Source organism: Astatotilapia calliptera, chromosome 23 (genome assembly GCF_900246225.1).
Source record: "Astatotilapia calliptera chromosome 23, fAstCal1.2, whole genome shotgun sequence".
NCBI classification, from domain to species: Eukaryota; Metazoa; Chordata; class Actinopteri; order Cichliformes; family Cichlidae; genus Astatotilapia; species Astatotilapia calliptera.
The window spans coordinates 40,961,527-40,975,575 of record NC_039323.1 but is presented as its reverse complement, the minus strand read 5'-3'; the positions used below and the strand labels follow the sequence as shown (position 1 = coordinate 40,975,575).

The 14,049-nt window shown below is 37.6% G+C and overlaps 1 long non-coding RNA gene and 1 pseudogene across 1 annotated transcript; both read right to left on the bottom strand.

Moving 5' to 3' along the window:
• Positions 1-7,561: 7,561 nt before the first annotated feature.
• Positions 7,562-9,276, bottom strand: LOC113015503 (uncharacterized). Its single transcript, XR_003271129.1, has 4 exons — positions 9,055-9,276; positions 8,854-8,903; positions 7,880-7,979; positions 7,562-7,750 (listed from the first exon to the last, which is right to left on the bottom strand). It is a non-coding gene; the product is annotated as an uncharacterized LOC113015503 (long non-coding RNA).
• A 1,005-nt stretch (positions 9,277-10,281) lies between these two features.
• Positions 10,282-13,247, bottom strand: LOC113015502 (leukotriene-B(4) omega-hydroxylase 2-like; annotated as a pseudogene).
• Positions 13,248-14,049: the final 802 nt, after the last annotated feature.

The window sequence follows — 14,049 nt, the reverse complement described above, 5'->3', positions numbered from 1 at the left end:
ATTAAAATTTATTAATTAGGAAATTAATTTCCTGCAATGGAAATTACACATGACATAAAAATAATATACATGATGTAGTAGATTTCTTTGAGAAAAACCAAGATGATTTGAACTGAACAAAAATGTAAAATACAATCTGATCGTTTTTGGAGCAGCCTTCGGGATCTAAATGTATTAATGTGCTGTTTTTAGACTTGATGCATTAACAACCTGCTAGCTGACTTTTCCAGGCAGCTTTTCACCATTACTAACCAGGTTAGTAAACTGTGACAGACAGTTTAGTTAGTTTGAACTGGTTAAATGCAAAGCTGTTTTACTGAAAGCATACATTAACTTCAAGGAGAGCCAAAGCTAACATAAACAAAATGGCCCCAGTCTAAACAAAATCCCATTAAACTAACTAAATTACAAAAAAAACACTTTCAAACCTACAACTCAACTCCCTAATATATCAAGGAAAAAGAGGGTGTCTGTCCCAGATTTCAACTGTATTTCAATAGCATTTTTCTCTGCCAAGGACTTGCAGGCGGAAATTAACTAATCTTTAAATCTGGGACAAGCCATCTTTTACTACTGTGAGGTTAACTTACTGTGTGCACGATCCTTGAAAAAATAAATAACATTTGCTCTGACCTTGAGTGATTCCCCTGGCAGCACCATGTCCTGGATGTCCTTCCTTGTCCTTCCAGCCTGTACAGGAGAGCAGGGTCTGGGGTTTTCTTTCCATTACTTTATATATAGTAATGAAAGGATGACTGGACTCCCCTTAAAAGGAAAAGGCATGTTGGTACAGCCAAACACCATTAAAATCTAAATCTATTTTTTTTTACTTTTGCATTTACCTTTCATTATTTACTTACATGGTATGCTGCTGATATTCCAAACAGATGTATGACGTCAACAAAATCTTTCCTGCCTTGTGGTGTTTGGATGAGCTCAGACTGTGATCTGTCTCCCTCTGTTGGTCAATGTAATATCACACAGACCCTAAATTTACAAAACTATGATAATCTAATGTTTATTTTTCTACAGTTTATTACGGCCAAAAGGTGAAAATCAAAGTCAGATTCCTACATGATTCGTGTTACTTGACTACAAAAAGGTCAAATCAGAGCACCTGCTGTGTCTTCCAGTCAATCCAGTGTCAGTGGTTTAGAAATGTTTTGTTGCTGATCTATTTTTAGGTCAGTATGACTGACACACAGTCACAACAAATGGAAAAGAAACTGTCACCTTGATTCTGATAGACTTTATTTGACAGTCATTATAGATGACAAACATTACAGTTCTTGAGATTCTTTCTATTGTGATATGATACAGCAAACTAGTAAAGTTATTAACTGCAACTTCAATATTCAGAGGTGAATTCTTTTACAGAGATGTGCATCAGTGTTACAGTGACAGGGGTCTGCATCATCTAAAAGTTACATTTGTTAAGGTAAACTATGGTATATGTCCCACCCTGAATACGCCTGCCTACACAAGTGAAATTGTGCTAGGCCTGTTTTTTCACTTCTCTTTACAAGCTGCAGAGGTCGCCGCTGCTCAGGAAGCTGCAGGGAAGAATGTAGGCCATATATATAAACAGGTTCTCAAAATCAAAAAATAAATATATTTTATTCAAATGAACGAAACTCTTTAATTGTGAAAATGAATAGCTGAACCCAAAACAGATGACAAATATAGAAACTGAAACAAACTCTCAAATAAAGTCCAAATACATCAAAATTACACCTAAAATGGACAAAACTGACAAATAAATGCAAAAACACCGAGTAGGAATTTATTAATTAACCATTAGATTTTGAAAATGTAGAACAAAAATAAACTGCTTCAGTGCAAACATTTCCATCTCGAGACACCTTGTAGTTTTAGGTAATATGATCTTACATTCTGCACAGAAACTGACGTCCAACAGGGATAGAAAAAATTTCTGGTAAATATTTATCAAATTTTTAATCCACTGTTTATATAAAATGTCATTTTTAGTTAAAAATGATTCCTGACACAAAGACGCGTGTTCGGATGACTTTGATTTATTCATCAGAAACTTGTTTACGTAAATTAACTCGAGGCCTCTGATCAACATCTGTAAAAATCTTAGAGTGGAAAACACTGCATGAGAATGCAAAATGTCTCATAAGAAGTGTGCTCTCACAGCATCACACTGTGGCTGGACAGAAGGTTTACTTGTGGTGCGTTACGCCAGTTTAGCAAAGACATGTCTAACCACATTCTTCCTTTCATGACCACAAGTAAGCACCTAATGACTCACTGCAGCCGGGTGATGCATCCTTACACAAAACTCTGTACAACTAACACTTTTTAAGAGCGAAATAGATCCTAGTATTGATATGAAAATTTTAGAAGTCATTGCATTGCATTTGATTTAATATGATATAAGGCTTTGTGCCTTTTTAAAATGTTTACCATGTGTTCCTTCTAACCATGATTGCCATCATTCATTTTAAATCTCACACAGGCAGCTCATGTCATTCACGTCTTTACGTGTTTGTTCTGTTCTGACTGAGCCGTTTTGATTTGAGTTAGGATTTTGTGATCGGTGCATGAGAATGACTGCTTGGTTAGCAGGAAGGTTTACGAGAGCTGATCGGAAAAAATAAAAAAAATATACACATTCACGTGTTCCATTTAACACTTTAAAAAAAGTGTTGTGTAGGTGTGAAGACAAATATATTTACCAGCAGGTTTTACATTTCAGAGACCCCAGAGGCAAAACAGACCTGATTCAGAGCAAATAAGAAAACAATGTCAGAAACACTACATGGCAATTAAAGAATATACTGTAATAATATAATAATATGGTGACGGTACATGCAATGACAGAAAATGCTAATCAAATCAGAATGATGGTCACAGGTGATGCATGGTGTGAGAAAATGTGCTGACTCACTCCTAAAGACTGCATGTTTGCACTGACACCACACACTATTACACACTATGACTTCATCTGCTAAACTACTTCCACAAAATTTGGGCACTTCCAACAACCCTCAAGTAAGGCCTTACTATGGTAAATATGGGTAAAATTGATCACCACATGCAATAATACAGTAAATTATATTAATTAAATAAAAATGGGGATATAGGAAACAATAAAAGAGAGTGGAAAACCCTTTTTATTTCCAAATATCCTGTAATTTAATGATAAATTCTATTTCATTATGTAGCAGGATTGTCACAGCGTTTATTTCTCTGATTGACGTGTTCCAGTGGACTTCAAAGTCCGGAAAGTCATTCAGTTAGAGAGTGGAGCTAAATTATCATCCACTCCAATTACTTACAATTTGGAATCTGTATAATCAGCTCCTCTTAAATATGATAGAGTGTCCTTTTTGTTTGGAGCATGGAAGTATGCTGTACATACTTGTGTTTACCTGCTCATGATCTGAGTCATACCAGAATCATAGCTTAAAGGCTTTATTCTTGACAAAAAGTGAAGCAATGATGCTAAACAGTCATTCTGTCAAGATCTCTGTTGGTAGCTCATCACAACCTGATGCATCGCTGCAGCCCCTGACATGGGTCAGAAATGCTGAGTTCAACACTCGTGTCGTGCTATTGAGCGCCAGCATAAAATCTCAAATGTGCCTTTCATAAGGTAAATGTAGTTTTTACTGAACAGTTGTGAAGACATGTTTTGATAGCTTAATGAAAATCACGTCTCTCTTTTTCAGAATACAGAAAGCACTTTAAGGAAGAATAGCATGTAGCAAGTACTCATTTTATATTATTTGATCAGTATGTATATTTTTTTGTTCTTTAGCACAATCGCACGAAAAGTATGTGAACCTTTTAACTGGTTACAAGACACACACACACACACACACAAGAAGGTTTTTCTGCCTCTTTATTTATCACACAAGCGGATTTCGAATGATCAAAAAACAACATCAGAGAAGCCTTTCAGGTAGCTGCAGACATGCATAGAGAGAACCGATGTCTGGAGACGGTCCTCAGAGAAGTACTCGCTCATTTTGTGCTTTAAAGCAAAATGTGAATGTGGTTTATTTTTCAGAAATATGCAGATAAAACTCAAAAATACTCATTAGCAAATTTCATCACTTGCAAATACATTTTTAACACGTGTAACCCATAAAGGTTACACAAAAAAGTCCAGAAAAATGCATGAATAAACAATGAAACAATCGAAGACAAATAATCAAAATATAGCAATGGCAACATTAAAGGGTTTGTGGCACAGGTAAAATTCTTTGTTCGGTTCCATTCAGATTTATTTAAACAGCGCCAGATCACAACAGCAGTTGTGTCAATGCGCTTTATACTGGGAGGTAAAGATCGTACAGCATTACAAAGAAAACTGAAAAAAGCACAACAATCTTTAATTTTCACTGTCATAATCAAAATTGTCATATATGCCCTGCTCAAGATGTACTGGTAGGTAATTTTCACATTTTACCTTTTTCTTCTTTCCTTTGAGTGCTAGAGACTTGTATTTACAAGGCTTCACACTTTTCATCTTACAGTCAATAACATCAAATTTGTGGGTGATGTATTCATTTTTTTTACCTTTACACAAAGCCTTAACCTTTTCTGCTTTCTGGTTGATAAACGTATTAATTCGCTTGCACTGATTAATGCCATTAACGTTTTTCATCATATCATCACATTTACGAGAGCCGTTTTCTGGAAGGATGTGTTTCTTTTTGAAATCATTGTAAGTTTGCGAGAGCACAGCAGCACAGAGCAGCAGCAACAGCAAACAGGCACTCTGAACCCTCATGATTCCCTGGGGAAGGAAAAGAGAGAATATTTAAAGGAGTCTCTCCTCTGTACTGTTTTGGTTTCGTTGATGTAATTCAACAATCATATAAAACCTACTTAAAAAGCTTAAGACCAAGATAAAAACCATTTGTAGTAATCTAATCTGGAAAATGAACTTTGTGGTTATTTTTCTAAAAGCTTTTAGATTACAGGTACAATAAAACAATACTCACAGAAAAATATGTGTAAAATAATGAAAATAATACTGCATAGACTTACCCTACTCTTTCGACTGTTAGTGTTACATTAGAAACAACCACAATTTTGTTTGCCACACTTCTCAAAATTATCTTAGTTTTTGCTTTACTGACAGCAGACTCACCTTGACTTGTGAGTTGGTTGCTGGTTTGGGCACAAGGTGGTCGTCTGCAGCACCAGCTGGTAAAGATATCTTCAGTCAGTGAATTTCCCTGAATGTGGTGAATGGTTACAGTGAATTAATTCTGTGTCAAACTAGACACAAATCAATGGAGACATTTCAGATATTAAGCTTTAGCAAAATCGACCTAATCACAGAAACCACATCATGTTTATCAGATATGCAAATGCACTGAGACTAGAATATGAGGGGTTCCTGTTGTCTTCCTGTCTTTATTGTCTGAGTAGATTCAAACAGATTAAAAGGATTTTTATTTAGCATTTAGAGGATATTATTTCAAAGTGCATTTTATTAAATACATTTATTATAGTATCACAACAAAAGTATGGAAACCTGTTTAATGTCCCATAAATTTGATCGGGTCTTCATTTTGACACAGAAATTTCACCTCAAAATCCTATGAACTTAAATAATGAGTCAAACACAACTTTTTCTTCATTTGCATTTTAAGATGATGAAACCCCAAAATCTGGTGTGGATACCGATGTAGACGTGACCAAAGGGCCTAGACCGATTACTGCTGGCTTGGAGCTCTTTGAAGAACAAATACTGAAGAGTTTTCTGACAGACAGAACACCTGACACATACAGATGATGACACCTCTGACTGAATGGGAATAACTACCTAAGAGCCTCTACCTACAAGATTTACAACAATAACAACACAGTCCTTTACTTTGAGTGTTTCAGTGTGTATATGTGCTGCTGGTATCAGTATCCAAACACTGGTATCTGATGGCAACACTAAAGCTGGTGTAGTTATTGAACTAGGTTTAACACTAAATTAGCAGGTATTTCAGTCCCAGTGCTCTGATTCCCATCATGGTGAAGAGAGGTTGATTAAATTGGAACATGCAGACGAATGTTAGAACAGAGGAATTTTTATCCCCCCCCCCACCCCCCCAATAAATACATAAATGAATAAATAGAATAAATAAAAAATAAAATAATAATAATAATATCAGGATGCAAGGAGATTAAATGATGTTTAAGTAGGTCTAAAGATCTCCGTAAATTTTATTACACTTGAGCAAAAAGTTACACAAATGCAAACTTTTGTTAAAATCAAAATAGTTCACAGACTGACCTGTGTGCAGCTGAGGCTCATCCGAAAAGAGAAAATTAGAAAGAGGTTAAATGAACCCCGATTTCTCTGTGTCAGCCCCTTTTATGCTACACAACTTGTACTACTGCCCTGGTTACCACGCACACTAGCACACATAGCTTAGCAACCACATTTCCTGTCCACTTCATGTCTGTACTCTGAGCCTTTATGTGATACACACAAAAACCACACCAGCAGAGTCACAGCAATGTGGCTGCAAATGAAGGAAATGCACCTACTTTCTAGACCTACTTTCTTTACAGCACGTACAAATATTTGTGTGTGTACTTTCCAGTTTTTATGTCTATTTACAAAGACATGCTTGCTATATTACTTAATCACATCCTTGTAAATAAACAGTTACAGACACGCAGAACTACTAAACTGTATTCACATTTAAAAATAGTTAGAAAGCAGAAAATAGAGAAGACATATTGTCATCTGCTTTTGCATTCAGACCTGACTTGTTCTCCACTTTGGTTCAGGAGGAGAGAGGAGTGTAGTGGTGGCTACTTGTGGTGGCTGAGAGTTACGGTACATTATTATCATCATTATTATTAAAGCTATGCATTATATCAGACAGCTGTAGTTAGCACCCTGCTAATCCAATGTAAAAGCAAATCAAAGATGAAAGTCAGATCATAGTGTTGTACTTTGAATTAAAACGATAGTGTTACACTGCCAGTTACCACCATCGTGGGCATCTCTATGAGTTTATGAACAAAGAAACTGTGAATGCTAATAATCTACTTACAGCATCATGTCACAGTCACAAACCCAGATGTCTACTAGAAAATACCTGAGTTGTTTAAACTGTCACTTTTAACTTTTAAATCAAGGTTTTAAGAGCTCCCATCGTTATCAAGTATTTCCAGGTGCAGCTTCTTCATTGAATGGCAGGAGCGCCCTCTGCCGTTTGCATAGAGAAGGGAAAAGTTCACAGCAACTGGCATTCCCAGGCGGTCTCCCTCTCCCACTCAAGATTTATAGTTGAAATGGTAAAAAGGCAAGGGCTAACTTGACAGAATACAGAATAAAGTGAGAACCGAAAAAATATTTCTTTATTAACAAAAGAAGAGATGCAGTTGTTATTGCTAGATCGAGACTTGGCTACTGTTGGCTCTGATAGGGAAACAGCGAGATGGCAAATGTTAATGTAGAAGCACTACATTAGGAACATCCTAACTGAGTGAGTCAATAAACTAGAGCAGCTGTCTTTAATATGCACACACTTACAAAAACTTACACTTACAAAAACAAAGTAATTCTTGCTTAATTGGAAGACAGTGTCTTTTTACACAGTGTGTTTTTTGTCCTGTCTTCCTTCCCTCACCAATGGCACTTCCACTTCATGAAAGCATCCAGGTTTGCTCCTGCTGGGGGGGTCACAGAGATCAGGTCACCATTCGTCCATATCTCCAACCCCACCAGAGCAATAAAGGTCCTCAGAGGTTTGTAGACCTGAAGAAGACAACATTGGGGATGTAACATTATACTCCAACTGCTAGCAACTACTGCAGAACAGTATGTAGTACAGTGTGTCTGTATTGGTATGGAATCTGTATAGAAATAGCAAAAAAACAGACTCACCATGTTGACAATCTCAAATATTCTCTGTCTCATCTTCTTTTGATCCCTGTTCATCTTCAAATTTCTCATCCTGCTTCTCAGCAGTTTATCTTATAAAAATCTAATTTTGCAAACCAAGGGGAAAAAATGAAAAAGTTAGAAAAGAAGATTAATTTTACCGCGCGGTTATCAGCAACAAGGACGAGCTCAACGTATTTCTGCTGCTGTACAATAGAAATACCCTGAAGAAAATGGCTAGGTCTGGTTCTGCCGGAGGTTTCTTCCTGTTAAAAGAGAGTTTTCCCTTCCCGCTGTCGCCAAGTGCTTGCTAACAGGGAGTCCTCTGATTGTTGTTTTTTTTCTCTTTGCTATTGTAGGGTCTTTGGGATTTGGCTCCCTCTGTTGGTCAATGAGATCTTGTGTACTTGCAAATAACTGTTGTTATAAATAAGACCCTACTAGACTGGATGTCCTATGTACAATTGTGCATTGACCTGTACTATATGCGTTATTTTTTTTTTTTTTTTGCACTTGGCAGTAATAATTTGTCATCTCACTTGCTACTTGTCACAGCCTCCTGTGTTTCAGTTTTCTTTACATACCACCAATTCACAACCATGGTTACATCAAGGTGCTTTATGCTGTAAAGAATCGACAATATTACAGAGAAAAACCCCCAAATCAGATGACTCCCTATGAGAAGCTCTAGGTGACAATGGGAAGGAAAAACTCATCATGCAAAGCCCACCAAAGCATCACCTTTTGCAGCATAATTAAGAAATGGGTCAGGATCACCTGATCCAACACTAACTATGAGCTTTATCAAAAAGGACAACTGAAAAAAGACAAAGTGCTTAAACAAACACCACACACATAATAAGGATTTAGTTAACACACCATATAGACGACCAACAACACCTTCAAACGAACCTTTCCGGTAGCTTCAGATCAGACATGCACAGCGTTCAAGAGGACAAATGTGTAGAGATGCTTACTTTAGTTTATTCATGATGTGGGTGTCACCATCTTCCTCACAGGAAAGCAGCTTCAGTTAATAATTTCATGAGTTTCGTCCATAAGACATCAGATGAACATTAGAATAAAACAGAATAAAAAGTATGAGCACAAGGTTCAAAACAAATTTGAATCTAAAAGTGAAATACAAGTATCTTTACTTTTTATTTCAAGTTATTTACCAAGTTGTGTAAAAAGTCAGTTTCTGATCAAGAATGTTGTTTACATCCATGACACCCTGAACACGTTCAACCTCATGCTCTCTGAAGCTAAGCAGCATTGGGCCTGGGTGGCACTTGGATGGGTTGACAGGTTCCTGCAAAGATATCAGTTTAATCCTAAATACAAGAAAACAACCCAGCATAACCAGGGAACGTGCTGCTGTGCGGACTCTGAGAATTAACAACATGATGAGTCTCCTTATAAAAAAAACAAACAAAAAAGAAACTAGCAGGAGATCTTGTGAGGGCAACAAGGTAACAGCAGCGCTATATGCAAAATAAGTTTGGAGACATTAAAGAATATCTTTGTCATTCATATATGAATACACCTGTGGATGCATCGGTTATTAAAATAAAACTCTTGTGACTGTCGTGAACCCTCTTGTTATGGCCCGTCTAGGGGTGGCCAGACCACAACCATCCTCATCAGACCCTAAGCAGCTACATCACATAACTGGAAAAATTTGATAATGATTTACTTACAATGACTTGTTTTGTAAGATTATTTGACACAAAGGAAGGAGCTGATTATAACTTCAGGGTGCACCCAATGCCAAAACAACAACAAAGAAAGGAGCCCGTCTCAAGGATTTAACAAACTTAGCTACTCTAAAAGATTAAACCAAATGACAGCAACCTGCCTCCCTAAGAAAAACATGAGAAAACGATGAACAAAAAGGCAGTCCACCCCTACATAAGACGAACAGCATTGGGCAAGTAACAAAAGGTCTGCTGGTTGGGATGAGCTGAGGATGAATGACTGGCCGTCCATGGCATTGGAGGAAAACAACACATGTAATCAGGAATTTCTGTGTCTTTATTGAACACAACATAAGCATTCCCAGTATGGTGAAAAATACAAGGGGACTTCATAAATAAATAATCACTCAGCAGCTTCTAACAAGACTTTCTGGTAGCTGCAGACATGCACAGCTTCAGGAGGATCAACAGGTGGACCTTAGAGAAGCAAGTGTTTGTGGCACAGGCAAAGCTAAGCTAATATTAAATGTAACATTGTTTATATCCATTTATTACACATGATTTTATATGGGATCTTTGATCAATCTGGTTGCATTTGATAACATCTGTAATTCAAAGTATAATTATAATTACAATAAGACATAATATGTTTTTTAAAAGGTAATTCCGTTAACATTAAGACTCATAATAACATTTTACCTTTTAAGATCTGGCTGATCTTTTCATAACTCTTAAATGCAGTTACAATATTATTTTAGTAACTCATTCCTCTGACTACTCCTTTTGTGTGACTCTGTTAAGAGGCTCCAGCTGCAGCCACAGGCCTCCCTCTGCACGCAGGGCGAGTTGGGGAAGACGGCGCACTCTCCCCGAGCTGCTCCCGAGTTCAGGCTTGACCCCTGGGATCAGTCGAAACCTGAGCAGGGTCAGCGCTACAACAACTCGAAGCTCCGTAAAAGCTATGTAACTTGTGTAACTCAGCTACAGAAATGTCAGAAGGTCAGATTATTACTTGTGTACAGTCTTTAAGGCTTGTTTGAATCGCTTCCCCTGCTGAGTCTTCCAGTAAATCTGGTCCCAGTGGTGAAAAATGTTTTCTCGCCGATGTGTTACAAGGATACTGAGCTCCAATATGGCTGATACGTACTCACTGGAAGACCTGGAGGGACAATCTTCTTAGAAACTGACAACTACAACAAAAATGAAAGATATCAGTTGAAATCAGTGGCTGTTCTCACTCCTGACAGTTGCTGTCATAGCTGAAGGCACATTTTAGTAAACTGTCCAGAGTCAGCAGAGTGATGTGGTCAAACATCTCCAGATTACAATTCGACACCACTTGTCCTAAAAACAGAAACAAGGAGGGATTAACAGGATAAAGATATCAGCATAAGCATGGAAAGAAAATCACATTTGGGGGGTGATTCATGCAGTCCAAGTCTTCAACTTAAAGCAGCTGAACTGTTCAGGATCGGTTTAAGATGTTATTGGACAAACAGTGAACACTATGATTTGATCTCAAATATGGTAACATATGTTATACATATGAATTTTAAAGATCAGCTAAGTTCTGTGCAGTCAGTGTAGATGTAGATTGTGCGTTTGCGTGTTCAGCCTCCTCGATAATTTAAGGAATTTTTTTTTTAAAACTGAGAATAAATAAAAACGAATGAATAAAATACCCTAGTCTATTAGTTCCCCCCCCCCCCCCACACACACAAAACAAACAAAAAAACAAACAACACCCCTCCATGTAATGTTAATATTACCATGCTTCAACACATTCTGCACTTTCGTGAATCTAAAGTAAACAGTCTTTTTTTTTTCCACTCGTCTTTACTCGATCTGTACAAATCTAAGTTATTATTATTATTATTATTAATAAAAGATATAAACATCTCATCAGTGCCACTGTTTGTGTATTGTTTTAAATGACAGCAGTTTGAAAGCATGTGAAAACGTCGGTGTATCCTATGAAAATTGCTGATAAGGAAACATTTGATCTTCTTGAAAGAGTGGCTGCTAAAAGGTGTGGTGCACTAAAACTCTGGAAATCACTACAGAAAATTATGTGGTAGTTTTGTAGAGGGTGTGTTACTCTTCACCAAAAGAAATATGAATAACAGGCATCACATTGATGAGTCTTATTCTGCTGAAGGTTTCTTCCTGCTAAATGTAACTTTTTCCTTCCGACCACCAGAATGTGCTTGCTCATAGCAGTTCACTTGATTACTGCTGTTTTTTTTCCAATACTGTAAGTTGTTTAACTAACAGTAAAGCATCTTAAGGTGGCTGTTACTGTGTTCAGTGTCCTCTTACTGCAATTAAAACCTGAATGACTAATTTAGAATCTGAAAATAATTGAAAAACGTATTTTTCTGATGGTTGTACCAGTTTTAACAATGTTTGCTTGTCTTGTTTGCGACCGGTGGTACCCCTGTATACACTAATCCTATCAACTTCACAACCCTATGTGACTTAATTTAACATTTTCAGAAAACTTGACCTGTGACCCTTTACTTTGAGGCCGAGGTCACTGAGAATCAAACTTGTCTGAGCTTTTTAGTAGATGCACCTATGGTATTGATTTCAAAACTCCATGTAGCCTACGTCTCAAGTTATCGCATTCACAAACTTGGTTGTCCACATTGCCCGCTTGGAGGTATGACGATGAGCTGAGGGATAAACTCAAACTGTCATGCGATCAGCTTTGTGTGCATTACTGCATGCGTGATTGTGTGTATCTTACATGCATGATTTTAGATGAGGAGTTAAATACAGCAATGTAGCTCCTCAATATATCAAAATGAAAAGCTGGAGTGAGCAGTCGTCTCTTGTGGGACCACACCACTCCATTACTGATCAACACACTGTGTCCTGAAACCAAAAAAAAAAAAAAGACTTGTAGTTAGGAGCACTGTCGTTTGGCTTTTAGAACAAAAACAATACTGGGAAAGATTTAATTCCAGTAAACTCTGCAACATATGAGGAAAACTTAAATATTTCACTCACCCAGCCATGGGCGCAGGCAGTGAGAAATTAATTCATCTTTCACCGTGATGCTGGCTGAAGGAAGTAAATGATGAACAATGTAAGCAAACACCAAAAGCTTTGGAAATGTGGTGTAATACAGACTGACTGTTGGTGTTTTATAAGCAGAGGTTTGACGTAGTCAGGGTGAAAGAGTCTGACCAGATGGTAGAAAGGACCGAGGAACCAGCAGCAGGAGTGTTTGTATGTCTGCACCAGGTCATCCAACCGCTGGAGGCCTTCTTCTGTGCTCTGCATCTAAAATGTTTTATCACAAAACAAGACTTAAAGATTGGTGCTGATTATAGCAATCAAAGAGAAATAGTAACATAGCAACAAAAAGTACATCCTGTTTAACTGTGAAACCTATAGCTGCATCATGTAGAGATTACAAATATTTAAAATAGTTCATAAAAAAGGAGGATGTCTGTTTGTCGTACCTTCCCAAGATGGTCCAACAGCCATGAACGTGTCTGTGGTTTGCTGAAACAGGACAACCTGTGAGAGTACCAGGCGTGACGCAACAGCAGCCTCGCAGTCCAAAGTGCAACCACAGCAACCAGTCCAGTACTGAAAATGTACAGGACTGAACAGAGACCTGTCCAGCTGAGGACCAGAGCAAGGACAGTGTGCAGGAGAGCCATCATTAGGAGAGAGAAATTAGCATCCAGAAGTCCAAGTTTCTCACCACTGATCCTGCTCTGTTGGTTGTACTTATAGGGGCAAATTGCTCCACCCCCCACTCACACACACTTGATTATAAATACTAAAATACTAAAAGCTCTAGTTCTAAGTTATGAAATGTACATAGTATTCCATTAGTCTTCTCACATTTTAATATAACTCTACAAACTATTTCACTCTTGCAATCCCCCAACGATAATAATAACATGTAGTCTGAACAATATGGCTACTGCACATGGTAATTTAAAATGATAACTGTATAAAAAAGAAATACAGTGGGGCAAAAAAGTATTTAGTCAGCCACCGATTGTGCAAGTTCCCCCTCTTAAAATGATGACAGAGGTCAGTAATTTGCACCAGAGGTACACTTCAACTGTGAGAGACAGAATGTGGAAAAAAAAAATCCATGAATCCACATGGTAGGATTTGTAAAGAATTTATTGGTAAATTAGGGTGGAAAATAAGTATTTGGTCAATAACAAAAATACAACTCAGTACTTTGTAACATAACCTTTGTTGGCAATAACAGAGGTCAAACGTTTACTATAGGTCTTTACCAGGTTTGCACACACAGTAGCTGGTATTTTGGCCCATTCCTCCATGCAGATCTTCTCGAGAGCAGTGATGTTTTGGGGCTGTCGCCGAGCAACACGGACTTTCAACTCCCGCCACAGATTTTCTATGGGGTTGAGGTCTGGAGACTGGCTAGGCCACTCCAGGACTTTCAAATGCTTCTTACGGAGCCACTCCTTTGTTGCCCGG